Source organism: Pristiophorus japonicus, chromosome 21 (assembly GCF_044704955.1).
Source record: "Pristiophorus japonicus isolate sPriJap1 chromosome 21, sPriJap1.hap1, whole genome shotgun sequence".
NCBI classification, from domain to species: Eukaryota; Metazoa; Chordata; class Chondrichthyes; family Pristiophoridae; genus Pristiophorus; species Pristiophorus japonicus.
In genome coordinates, this window is record NC_091997.1 from 53925652 (window position 1) to 53938359 (window position 12708).

Genomic DNA, 12708 nt, shown 5'->3' on the forward strand with positions numbered 1-12708 from the left:
TCCCCTTCATAAATCCATGCTGACTCTGCCTGACTGAATTCTGCTTTTCCAAATGTCCTGCTACTGCTTCTTTAATAATGGACTCCAACATTTTCCCAACCACAGATGTTAGACTAACTGGTCTGTAGTTTCCTGCTTTTTGTCTGCCTCCTTTTTTAAATAGGGACATTACATTTGCAGTTTTCCAATCTACTGGGATCTCCCCAGAATCCAGGGAATTTTGGTAAATTACAACCAATGCATCCACAATCCCTGCTGCTACTTCTCTTAAGACCCTAGGATACAAGCCATCAGAGCCAGGGGATTTATCCACCTTTAGTCCCATTATCTTACTGTGTGCCACCTCCTTAGTAATTGTGATTATGTTGCTGATGATGTTGGTTGAGGAATAAATATTGGCCAAGACACTGGGGAAAACTCCACTGCTCTTCTTCAAAATAGTACCATGGGATCTTTATGTCCACCTGACAGAGCAGACGGGGCCTAAATTAATGTCTCATCTGAAAGACGGCACCTCCGACAGTGCAGCACTCCCATAGCACTGCACTGGACTGTCAGCCTGGATTCTGTGCTCAAGTCTCTGGAGAGGATGTAAAAGCCCAAGTCTGATGTTGTCACTACTTGCCTTATCTTTTCGACATTTCAACCTTGCCAGTGTCCTGCACTACGGAGAATGACTTTAGTTTCTCCAAAATCCTGAGTTCCGGAATCCGGAATGTTCCGGAATGTGGACCGATTGATGGCAGGGTCATCCAGAATCTGTAAAATGGTCCGGAATCCAGACCCGCCGACCCTGCCGACCTTGGGGCCCCGCTGCTGCCCTTACCTTGGGACCTCCTCACCGGCCCGCCCCAACACCTCCTCCGCAACGGGGCCCGCCAGCCCAAACACTTCCTTGGCGGCAGGCCCTGCCCGACGACCTCCTGTATGGGGCCGGTGACCCGAACAACTCCTCGGAGAGCAAGCCCCCCCCCCCCCCCCCGCCTTTTCTGACGTTCCGAAATCAGGAAATACCCAAACCTAGGCTCGGCCGTTTCTGGATTTCGGACAGCAGAAACACATTCCGAAGTCCGGAAAAACACACAAAACGGGTAGACCTCACACAGACGAGCTGACCCAGACATTATAACTAATATTTAAGCCAGGGTATGGCTAAAATTGCATTGGGACAGTGTGGGTCCAGGTGGGGCATTTCCTGCACTCAGTTTTGGTCTCCTTATCCAAGGAAGGATATACTTGGCTTGGAGGCGGTGCATCGAAGTTTGACTCAATTGATTCCTGGGATATCTTACAAGGAGAGCTTGAGTAGATTGGGCTTATATTCTCTGAAGTTTAGAAGAACGTGAGGTGATCTCATTGAAACGTGTAAGATTGTGAGGGGGGATTGACAGGGTAGATGCTGAGAGGTTGTTTTCCCCTGGCTGGAGAGTCTAGAATCAGGGGTCACAGTCTCAGGATAAGGAGTCGGCCATTTAAGACTGAGATGAGGAGGAATTTCTTCGCTTAGAAGGTTGTGAATCTTTGTAATTCTCTACCCTAAAGGGCTGTGGAGGCTGAATCATTGAGTATACTCAAGGCTCAGATCGATAAGATTTTTGGATTCATAGAAAATAGGAGCAGTAGTGGGCCATTCAGCCCTTCGAGCCTGCACTGCCATTCAATATGTTCATGGCTGATCCTGTATCTCAACACCATATTCCCGCTTTCTCCCCATGGGGAATCAAGGGTTATGGAGATCAGGCGGAAAAGTGGAGTTGCAATCGCTGATTAGCCATGATCTCATTGAATGGCGGAGCAGGCTTGAAAGGCCGTATGGCCGACTCCTGCTCCTATTTCTTATGTTCTTATTGGGGAGTTGGGAAGTTCTGCTGCCCCCTGCTGGCAGTCAATGGCAGTGCTCCCCAGAGCCAGCTCCAGCATCATGCCTCTTCCATACGGTTCCTCCAATCTCTCATTTTAATTATCTATTCATTGCAAATTATATAATTTTTTTTTTCTAAAATGCATTCAGATAAAATAAATCCATGGACATATGTATCTCTGGCATGACCGCAGTTTGCTTACATGGTGGATAGATTGGCCGTTAGTCACCACACACACAGAACTGCACACATTCAGGAGCCAGGCTAGTGTGGAATTGGGCTAGATCAGGAAGCTTTTGAGGGTCCTGCTTACACCAGGAGGGGTCTCACAAGGGGTGGGCTGTTGATCTAGCAGGAGCTTCAGTGGCCCAATCGGATGGAAGGGCCTGAAGAGGTTGGGAGGAGCGAGGGGCGCACCCTGAACGTATTTCTGAGGAACCGCATGGCTTTCCTCATGGCCAACCTGCAGTTGTATGGGCTAGACAAGGTCAGGGCTGGAGTATGGGAGACATCACCTTATTAATCAGCGGCACAGCATCTTACCAGGGCTCCAAGACTTAGATCATGAGGAGAGATTACATGAACTAAGGTTGTATTCCCTGGAATATAGAAAGCTAAAGATTTTATTGAGGTTTTTAGGATTTCGAAAAGAATTGATAGGGTAGATAGAGAGCAACGTTTTCCGCCTTGGGGGAATCTACGTAACCTTAAAATCAGAGCCAGGCCATTCAGGAGAGAAGTTTGGAATCACCTTTTCACGCAAAGGTTGGCAAAAATGTGGAACCCTCTCCATAAAAAGCAGCAGATGCTTTTAATAATTTAATAACACAATTCATAATTTTAAATCTTAAATCAATAGATTTTTGCTAGCCAAGGGTATAAAATGATATGGAACCAAGGTGGGTGGTCTGAGTTAAAATACAGATCATCCTCCTCTTCATCATAGGCAGTCCCTCGGAATTGAGGAGGACTTGCTTCCACTCTTACAATGAGTCCTTAGGTGGCTGAACAGTCCAATACGAGAACCACAATCCCTGTCACAGGTGGGGCAGATAGTCGTTGAGGGAAGGGGTGGGTGGGACTGGTTTGTCGCACGCTCTTTCCACTGCCTGCGCTTGATTTCTGCATGCTCTCGGCGATGAGACTCGAGGAGCTCAGCGCCCTCCCGGATGCACTTCCTCCACTTAGGGCGGTCTTTGGCCAGGGACTCCCAGATGTCAGTGGAGATGTTGCACTTTATCAGGGAGACTTTGAGGGTGTCCTTGTAACGTTTCCTCCGCCCACCTTTGGCTCGTTTGCCGTGAAAGAGTTCCAAGTAGAGTGCTTGCTTTGGGTGTCTCCTTTCTGGCATGCAGACAATGTGGCCTGCCCAGCGGAGCCGATCAAGTGTGGTCAGTGCTTCAATGCTGGGGATGTTGGCCTGGTCGAGGACGCTAATGTTGGTGTGCCTGTCCTCCCAGGGGATTTGTATGATCTTGTGGAGACATCGTTGGTGATATTTCCCCAGCGACTTGAGGTGCCTACTGTACATAGTTCATGTCTCTGAGCCATACAGGAGGGCGGGTATTACTACAGCCGTGTAGACCATGAGCTTGGTGGCAGATTTGAGGACCTGGTCTTTGAAAGATTGAGAAGAGGATTGGGTCGATGACGCAGCCCTGTTTGACCCCGGTCCGAACGTGGATTGGGTCTGTAATGGATCCGTTGGTCGGGATCACGGCCTGCATGTCGTCGTGAAGCAGGCAGAGGATGTTGACAAACTTTTGGTGGCAGTCAAAACGGAGGAGGACGCTCCATAGACCCTCGTGGTTGACAGTGTCAAAGCCCTTTGTAAGGTAGAAGAAGGCCATGTATCAGGGCTGGCGCTGTTCCCTGCATTTTTCCTGCAGCTGTCGTGCTGCAAAAATCATGTCCGTTGTGCCCCGTAGGGGACGAAATCCGCACTGTGACTCCGGGAGGAGCTCCTCGGCCACAGGGAGAAGACGGTTGAGGAGGACTCTAGCGCCGACTTTTCCAGTGGCTGATAGCAGGGAGATTCCCCTGTAATTGCCACAGTCGGACTTGTCCCCTTTTTTAAAGTGGTCATGATCACTGCATCTCTGAGATCTCCCGGCATGCTCTCCTTCCCCTAGATGAGATGAGGTCATATACTCGCACCAACAGTGCCTCTCCGCCATACTTTAGCGCCTCAGCAGGGATTCCATCCACTCCCGTGGCCTTGTTGTTCTTAAGCTGTCTTATGGCTTTTTCTACCTCATGCAGTGTTGGGGTTTCACTGAAGTGGTGGTGGCAGGATGGAATTGAGAACATTCGAGTCAAAGGCAGAGTCTCGATTGAGGAGATCTTCGAAGTGCCCCACGATCATCCACAATCTCATTGAATGACGGAGTTGGCTCGAGGGGCTGAATGGCTACTCATGTTCCTATGTAATATCTATTTAAACATTTCCTTTGTGTAGCATAGTTGTAAAGTATGGATCTTTGATTTCACTACACACAGGGCACATTCATCTTGTGTTTCGATAGGATATCATATATCCCCATTGCCCTTATATGGGGGGTATTACAGGACATTGTCAGATATCCTTTACCTCTAATTCATGTTCAAAAACCATGAAACACTGAAATCATCTGGTTAATAATCTTTATTAAATCAATTCAATGAGATAATAAAACACAATCCCTTACATGCAGCGTATACGAGTTATATCAACTATACTCACATGCCAAGGACTCCCTCAGGATTGAAGTGCCCCAGGAGCACCAGTGTGTTGTATCTTTGATAGGTTTAATTGCGTGGGGCAAATGTGGATGCCATATGTCACCACATTTAGTGTGTGTGTGTGTGTGTGTGTGTGTGTTTGTGTGCTGTTGATATGTGCGCTCGTTTAGTGGTGAGGTTAGCTGCGTTTATTGCGCAGACCTTTGATATCTCGGGTTGTCTATCACAAGCTGCACATTCCACCCATGTGTCCTCTGTAGCACTGCAGTCTCATATCTTCCCAGTACATCCATAACTATGATATATTCACAGAACACAGCACATACAGCTTCCTAACATGGCAGGCAGCTCTCTCGGAAGTCTCTGGAATTGCCTGGATCTGTTTAATGATAAACTCTGCACTTGCAGTACATAATACGTCCACATTCACAGTGTGGAGCTACAAACATTACAAGCTTACAGACATTACACTTCTCCCTCCTTAATGAAGAAGCCATCATAACAAACATCATACATAACTTTCATGTTTATACGTAACACAGGATATAAACTTTTTTTTTCCCATATTTACAAATTTAACTTTACCACTTGTTTTCTGTTTCGAAGAGGATACCTTCGCTCACGAACAGAACCTTCCAAACATGGTGTTGAATCTAAACTCATTCAAGGCTCATCCTGAGGAACGCTTTCCTCATCGGAATTTCCTTGATTTTCATTTGAACTCACTCTAACTTCAGGCTCTTTGTTTTCCTGACTCGGACTCAGACTTTCATTCTGATTCTCTCCTGGATTTGTTTCCAGTACATTGGATTTAGGATTTGCTACTGATATATCAAAACTTTCTGATGAGTCAGAAATAATTGAATCATTCCCATCTTCAACTCCTTCCATGTCTGTAGGTAAAATATGATCAATATGAACAAACCTAACCTGTCCATTATCAAACATCTTAACCAAATATGTGCGAGGACCACATATCTTCACCACTCTTCCAGGTAACCACTTTAACCATTTATGGTAATGGTTCTTCACTCTCACCTTCTGGTTCAATTTCACACTTCTCTCTTTTACTCTACCTTTATCATGATTCTCTTTCTGTCTTAATTGTGTCTCTTCTACGGACTGTGCCAAGTTTGGCTTTAACAATGAGAATCTGGTTCGTGGCTGTCATTTGAGAAACAACTCTGCTGGTGTTCTACCAGTAGTTGTATGAGGAATATTCCGATATGTAATCAAAAAATTAGCCAATTTGTGATCCAATGACAACTGTCGCTTCCTTGGATTTGGATCTAACATTTGTTTTATGAGGGCACGTTTTACAATTTGTACAGTGCGCTCTGCTACACCACTCGAAGCAGGATGGTATGGTGGAACCTTGGTATGTTTCACACCATTTTTGCTCGTGAATTGTTCAAATTCTTCTGAACGAAATTGTGATCCATTATACAAAACAGTCTCTGCAGGGAGGCCAAATGAAGAAAATAATTTTCGTAAAATGTCCAATGTTTTACTTGTTGTTATTTTCCACATTGGAAACACCTCAACCCACTTCAAATGGCTATCAATCACAATGAACAATTGTTGTCCTTCTAACTCAGCGAATCTATATGTAGCCTTTGCCACACCCTGGGAGGCCATTTCCATGGCTGTAATGGTACTGGTGGTGGTTGCTTGCCTACTGATTGACATGTCGTACACTGACTCAGGATGTACACTATATCTTGATCAAGACCTGGCCACCATAAATAAATGCATACAAAACTCTTGGTCAAGCACATTCCCAGGTGCTGGTCATGGAGGTCTCCTAATAATTTGGACCTGAATTTATTTGGTATAACCACTCTTGCACCCTACATGATACAATCTTTATCGACTGATAATACATTCATACGAATGAAGAATGGATGTATATCTTTGTCTGTTACCTGGTTTGGCCATCCATTTGCAATATAATCATACACCTTTGACATCACTGGGTCACGTTTGGTTGCTCTACCAATCTCTTCAGCTGTGACTGGCAGTTCATCAATGTATGAAAAATAAAACACTTCTTCCCTATCGGGTGTAACCTGAGATGGGGAAGGCAATCTGGACGTTGCATCAGCATTACTGTGATCAGCTGATCATTTGTATTCAATATCATATGTATATACTGACAAAATCAAAGCCCATCTCTGCATTCGGGCTGCAGTTAATGTTGGAATTAGGGATTTTGGATGGAGGATTGCTGTTAGGGGCTTCTGTAACGATGGTAAACTTACGACCATACAAGTATTTGTGAAACTTCTTGACCCCAAAAATTAATGCCAAAGCTTCATAAGAACATAAGAACATAAGAATTAGGAACAGGAGTAGACCATCTAGCCCCTCGAGCCTGCTCTGCCATTCAAAAAGATCATGGCTGATCTGGCCGTGGACTCAGCTCCACTTACCCGCCCGCTCCCCATAACCCTTAATTCCCTTATTGGTTAAAAATCTGTCTATCTGTGATTTGAATACATTCAATAAGATAGCCTCAACTGCTTCCTTGGGCAGAGAATTCCACAGATTCACAACCCTCTGGGAGAAGGAATTCCTTCTCAACTCGGTTTTAAATTGGCTTCCCCGTATTTTGAGGCTGTGCCCCCTAGTTCTAGTCTCCCCGACCAGTGGAAACAACCTCTCTGCCTCTATCTTGTCTATCCCTTTCATTATTTTAAATGTTTCTATAAGATCAACCCCTCATCCTTCTGAACTCCAACGAGTAAAGACCCAGTCTACTCAATCTATCATCATAAGGTAACCCCCTCATCTCCGGAATCAGCCTAGTGAATCGTCTCTGTACCCCCTCCAAAGCTAGTATATCCTTCCTTAAGTAAGGTGACCAAAACTGCACGCAGTACTCCAGGTACGGCCTCACCAATACCCTGTACAGTTGCAGCAGGACCTCCCTGCTTTTGTACTCCATCCCTCTCGCAATGAAGGCCAACATTCCATTCGCCTTCCTGATTACCTGCTGCACCTGCAAACTAACTTTTTGGGATTCATTCACAAGGACCCCCAGGTCCCTCTGCACTGCAGCATGTTGTAATTTCTCCCCATTCAAATAATATTCCCTTTTACTGTTTTTTTTCCCAAGGTGGATGACCTCACATTTTCCGACATTGTATTCCATCTGCCAAACCTTAGCCCATTCGCTTAACCTATCTAAATCTCTTTGCAGCCTCTCTGTGTCCTCTACACAACCCGCTTTCCCACTAATCTTTGTGTCATCTGCAAATTTTGTTACACTACACTCTGTCCCCTTCCAGGTCATCTCTGTATATTGTAAACAGTTGTGGTCCCAGCACCGATCCCTGTGGCACACCACTAACCACCGATTTCCAACCCGAAAAGGACCCATTTATCCTGACTCTCTGCTTTCTGTTAGCCAGCCAATTCTCAATCCATGCTAATACATTTCCTCTGACTCGGCGTACCTTTATCTTCTGCAGTAACCTTTTGTGTGGCACCTTATCGAATGCCTTTTGGAAATCTAAATACACCACATCCATCGGTACACCTCTATCTACCATGCTCGTTATATCTTCAAAGAATTCCAGTTAATTAGTTAAACATGATTTCCCCTTCATGAATCCATGTTGCGTCTGCTTGATTGCACTATTCCTATTGAGATGTCCCGCTATTTCTTCCTTAATGATAGCTTCAAGCATTTTCCCCACTACAGATATTAAACTAACCGGCCTATAGTTACCTGCCTTTTGTCTGCCCCCTTTTTTTTTTAAACAGAGGCGTTACATTAGCTGCTTTCCAATCCGCTGGTACCTCCCCAGAGTCCAGAGAATTTTGGTAGATTATAACGAATGCATCTGCTATAACTTCCGCCAACTCTTTTAATACCCTGGGATGCATTTCATCAGGACCAGGGGACTTGTCTACCTTCAGTCCCATTAGTCTGTCCAGCACTACCTCGCTAATGAGAGTGATTGTCTCAAGGTCCTCCCTTCCCACATTCCCGTGACCAGCAATTTTTGGCCTGGTTTTGTGTCTTCCACTGTGAAGACCGAAGCAAAATAATTGTTTAAGGTCTCAGCCATTTCCACATTTCCCATTATTAAATCCCCCTTCTCATCTTCTAAGGGACCAACATTTACTTTAGTCACTCTCTTCCGTTTTATATATCGGTAAAAGCTTTTACTATCTGTTTTTATGTTTTGTGCAAGTTTACTTTCGTAATCTATCTTTCCTTTCTTTATTGCTTTCTTAGTCATTCTTTGTGTCGTTTAAAATTTTCCCAATCTTCTAGTTTCCCACTAACCTTGGCCACCTTATACACATTGGTTTTTAATTTGATACTCTCCTTTATTTCCTTGGTTATCCACGGCTGGTTATCCCTTCTCTTACCACCCTTCTTTTTCACTGGAATATATTTTTGTTGAGCACTATGAAAGAGCTCCTTAAAAGTCCTCCACTGTTCCTCAATTGTGCCACCGTTTAGTCTATGTTTCCAGTCTACTTTAGCTAACTCTGCCCTCATCCCACTGTAGTCCCCTTTAAGCATAGCACGCTCGTTTGAGACACTACTTCCTCACCCTCAATCTGTATTACAAATTCAACCATACAGTGATCACTCATTCCGAGAGGATCTTTTACTAGGAGATCGTTTATTATTCCTGTCTCATTACACAGGACCAGATCTAAGATAGCTTGCTCCCTTGTAGGTTCTGTAACATACTGTTCTAAGAAACAATCCTGTATGCATTCTATGAATTCCTCCTCCAGGCTACCCTGTGCGAATTGATTTGACCAATCGATATGTAGGTTAAAATCCCCCATGATTACTGCCGTTCCTTTTTCACATGCCTCTATTATTCCCTTGATTATTGTCCATCCCACCGTGAAGTTATTATTTGGGGGCCTATAAACTACGCCCACCAGTGACTTTTTCCCCTTACTATCTCTAATCTCCACCCACAATGATTCAACATTTTGTTCATTGGAGCTAATATCATCTCTCACAACTGCCCTGATATCATTCTTTATAAACAGAGCTACCCCACCTCCTTTCCCTTCTTGTCTATCCTTCCGAATTGTCAGATACCCCTGTATGTTTAATTCCCAGTCTTGGCCATCCTGCAACCACATTTCTGTAATGGCCACCAAATCATATCCATTTGTAATGATTTGTGCCGTCAACTCATTTACTTTATTTCGAATGCTGCATGCGTTTAAGTAAAGTGTTTTAATACTAGTTTTTAAACCATGATTTTTAGTTTTGACCCCTCCTGCAGCCCCTTTATATTCATACAGATTGTCCCTTCCTATCACCTTGTGGTTTACACTGACCCCAGTGCTACTCTGCTCTGTTGCCTCCCGCCTTTTGCATTCTTTCTTGGGATCCTATTCATCTGCGCTCTCGCCCACTCTAACTAGCTCAGAGCCCTCTCCTGGGTTCCGAATACTCCTCGCATTGAGGCACCGAGCTTTCAGGCTTGCCTTTTTATTACACTTTGACCCTTTAGAATTTTGCTGTACATTGGCTCTTTTTGTTTTTTGCCTTGGGTTTCTCTGCCCTCCACTTTTACTCATCTCCTTTCTGTCTTTTGCTTCTGTCTCCATTTTGTTTCCCTCTGTCTCCCTGCATTGGTTCCCAACCCCCTGCCATATTAGTTTAACTCCTCCCCAACAGCACTAGCAAACACTCCCCCTAAGACATTGGTTCCGGTCCTGCCCAGGTGCAGACCATCCGGTTTGTACTGGTCCCTTTCAATTTGCGTATAATTACTCTCACTGGCACCGAGAGTGCGTGAAGCAAAAGCAATTGGTCTCTCCTCCCCACTACTTAATACATGAGAGATTACTGCCCAAACTCCAAACGGAGGGGCATCACATGCTAGCTTAATCTCCTTAGATATGTCATAGTGAACAAACATGGTGCTCCCTACCAATTTGCTTTTACACTCCTTGAATGCTGTATCGCATTCTTTTGACCACCTCCAATGGACCTGTTTTTTCAAAAGTTCATTCAGTGGATGTAATACTGTAGCCAAATTTGGTAGGAACTTCCCATAATAGTTCAAAAGACCCAAGAATGAACGAAGTTCAGTGACATTCCTGGGAGTGGGTGCATTTCTAATTGCATCCAATTTTTCCTTGGTTGGATGTAAACCATCTTTGTCTACTCTGTACCCTAAGTACTCCACTGAGTTTTTAAACAACTCACACTTACGAGCAGACACTTGTACTCTGTGCTTCTCTAGCCGTTTGAGGACTTCATTCAAAATGTGATTATGAATTTGCCTATTTGGTGCTGAAATTAGTATGTCATCCAAATAACATACTACTCCTTCAATACCTTGCAAAATCTGGTTCATCACCCCTTGGAATATGGCAGGGACGGAAGACACTTCAAACGGTAGCCTATTAAATTGATATAGGCCTAGATGAGTATTTATAGTCAAACATGATTTCGACCCCTCATCTAGTTCAAGCTGTAAGTAGGCATTCGTAAGATCCAGTTTTGAGAAGATCTGACCACCTGTCAGTGTTGTGAACAAATTTTCTATATTCGGCAATGTATTGGGGACATTACCCTCTAGAACCTGGTTTACGGTTACTTTATAATCACCACACAATCTTACCTTACCATTGGACTTAGGTACAACAATGGGTGTAGCCCAATTACATCGATCTATCTTACAAATAATGTTCTCAGTCTCTTGTCTTTTGAGTTCTTGCTCAACTTTTTCCTTGAGTGCATATGGTATGGAACGTGGCTTGTAGTAAACCGATCTAGCATCGTTCTGTACCCTGACACTCGCCTTGAAGCCTTGGATCGGATTGCCAGTTTCGTAGAACACCTTCGGATACTGCTTGATAACCTCATCCGTTGATGAAAATCTCACTTCCACACAGAAAATCTTACTCCAATCCAGCTTCAGTGAGCTCAACCAATTTCTTCCTAGTAAGGCCGGCTCGTCTCCTTTCACTACTATTAGAGGCTAGTTCTGAAATTGATCTTTATATTTCACCGGTACGGTGATACGACCTACTACAGGAATTTTCTCTCCCGAGTAGCCTCGCAGCTCTATCTTGGATTTCTCCAGTTGGAAATCACGCAATTTGTCGCAGTATAGTGACTCCGGTACTATACTCACGGATGCACCCGTGTCAATTTCCATTGGTATCTTGAATCCCACATCTATGTGGATTTTGATGCTTTCCGAATCGCTGTCCGTTAACCTCGTGCTCTTGATGACGTGTAACTCTAACATCTCCTCGTCCTGTTGTTCTTCCATGTTATGTAGTCCCTTGGGATTTCTACACAGAGCTTTTAACGCTGGACTCATAGCTTTAAAAACTGGTTTACCTTTCAGTCGGCATGCCTTCGCAAGACGCCCAGTCTTTCTGCAGAAGAAGCACTCTGCCTTCACGTATAGACAACTTTGAGCAATGTGTTGTCCCAGGCACCTATAGCATGACTTCGACGCTCTGTTAGAATTTCCAGTTGCTGAGACTTTCGGCCATGCCCATCTTTTACCTTGAACCTGCAGGTGATTTACCTCGGTTGACTGATGACCGTAATTATTATTTAATTCTCGGGAATATTGTTCAGCCATGCCCATCAACCTTGCTGTCTGACAAGCAATCTCAAAAGTCAAGTCATCCGTCGTCAATAACTTCCTTCTCATCGCATCATTTTTCACCCCACAAACAAAAAGATCCCGTAATGCTCGGTTTTGAAAGTTTCCAAAATTACAAGCTTTTTTAATGCTACAATGTAATCAGTGACACTTTCATCAGCCTTTTGATTCTGAATCCCGAAACGACAGCTTTCAGCAATTTCTAACGGTTTGGGGATAAAATGCTGCTCCAGCTTCGTTAAAATCTCTTTAAGCATTGTGTCCTTTGGCTCATCAGGCACAAGCAGATTTACAAGAGTGTCATATAATGCCGGACCTGTCTCCGATAAGAAGATCGCTTTCTTACATTCCAATACAGCCTGGTTCTGGACTGCATTGTCTGGAACTTCGATGATGTTATTTGCAGTGAAATACATTTCTAGCTGATCCACATATGCTTTAAAACATTCCCGGTCGAGTCTATATTCCCCCAAATGTCCCAATACACCTGCCATTTTATTCTC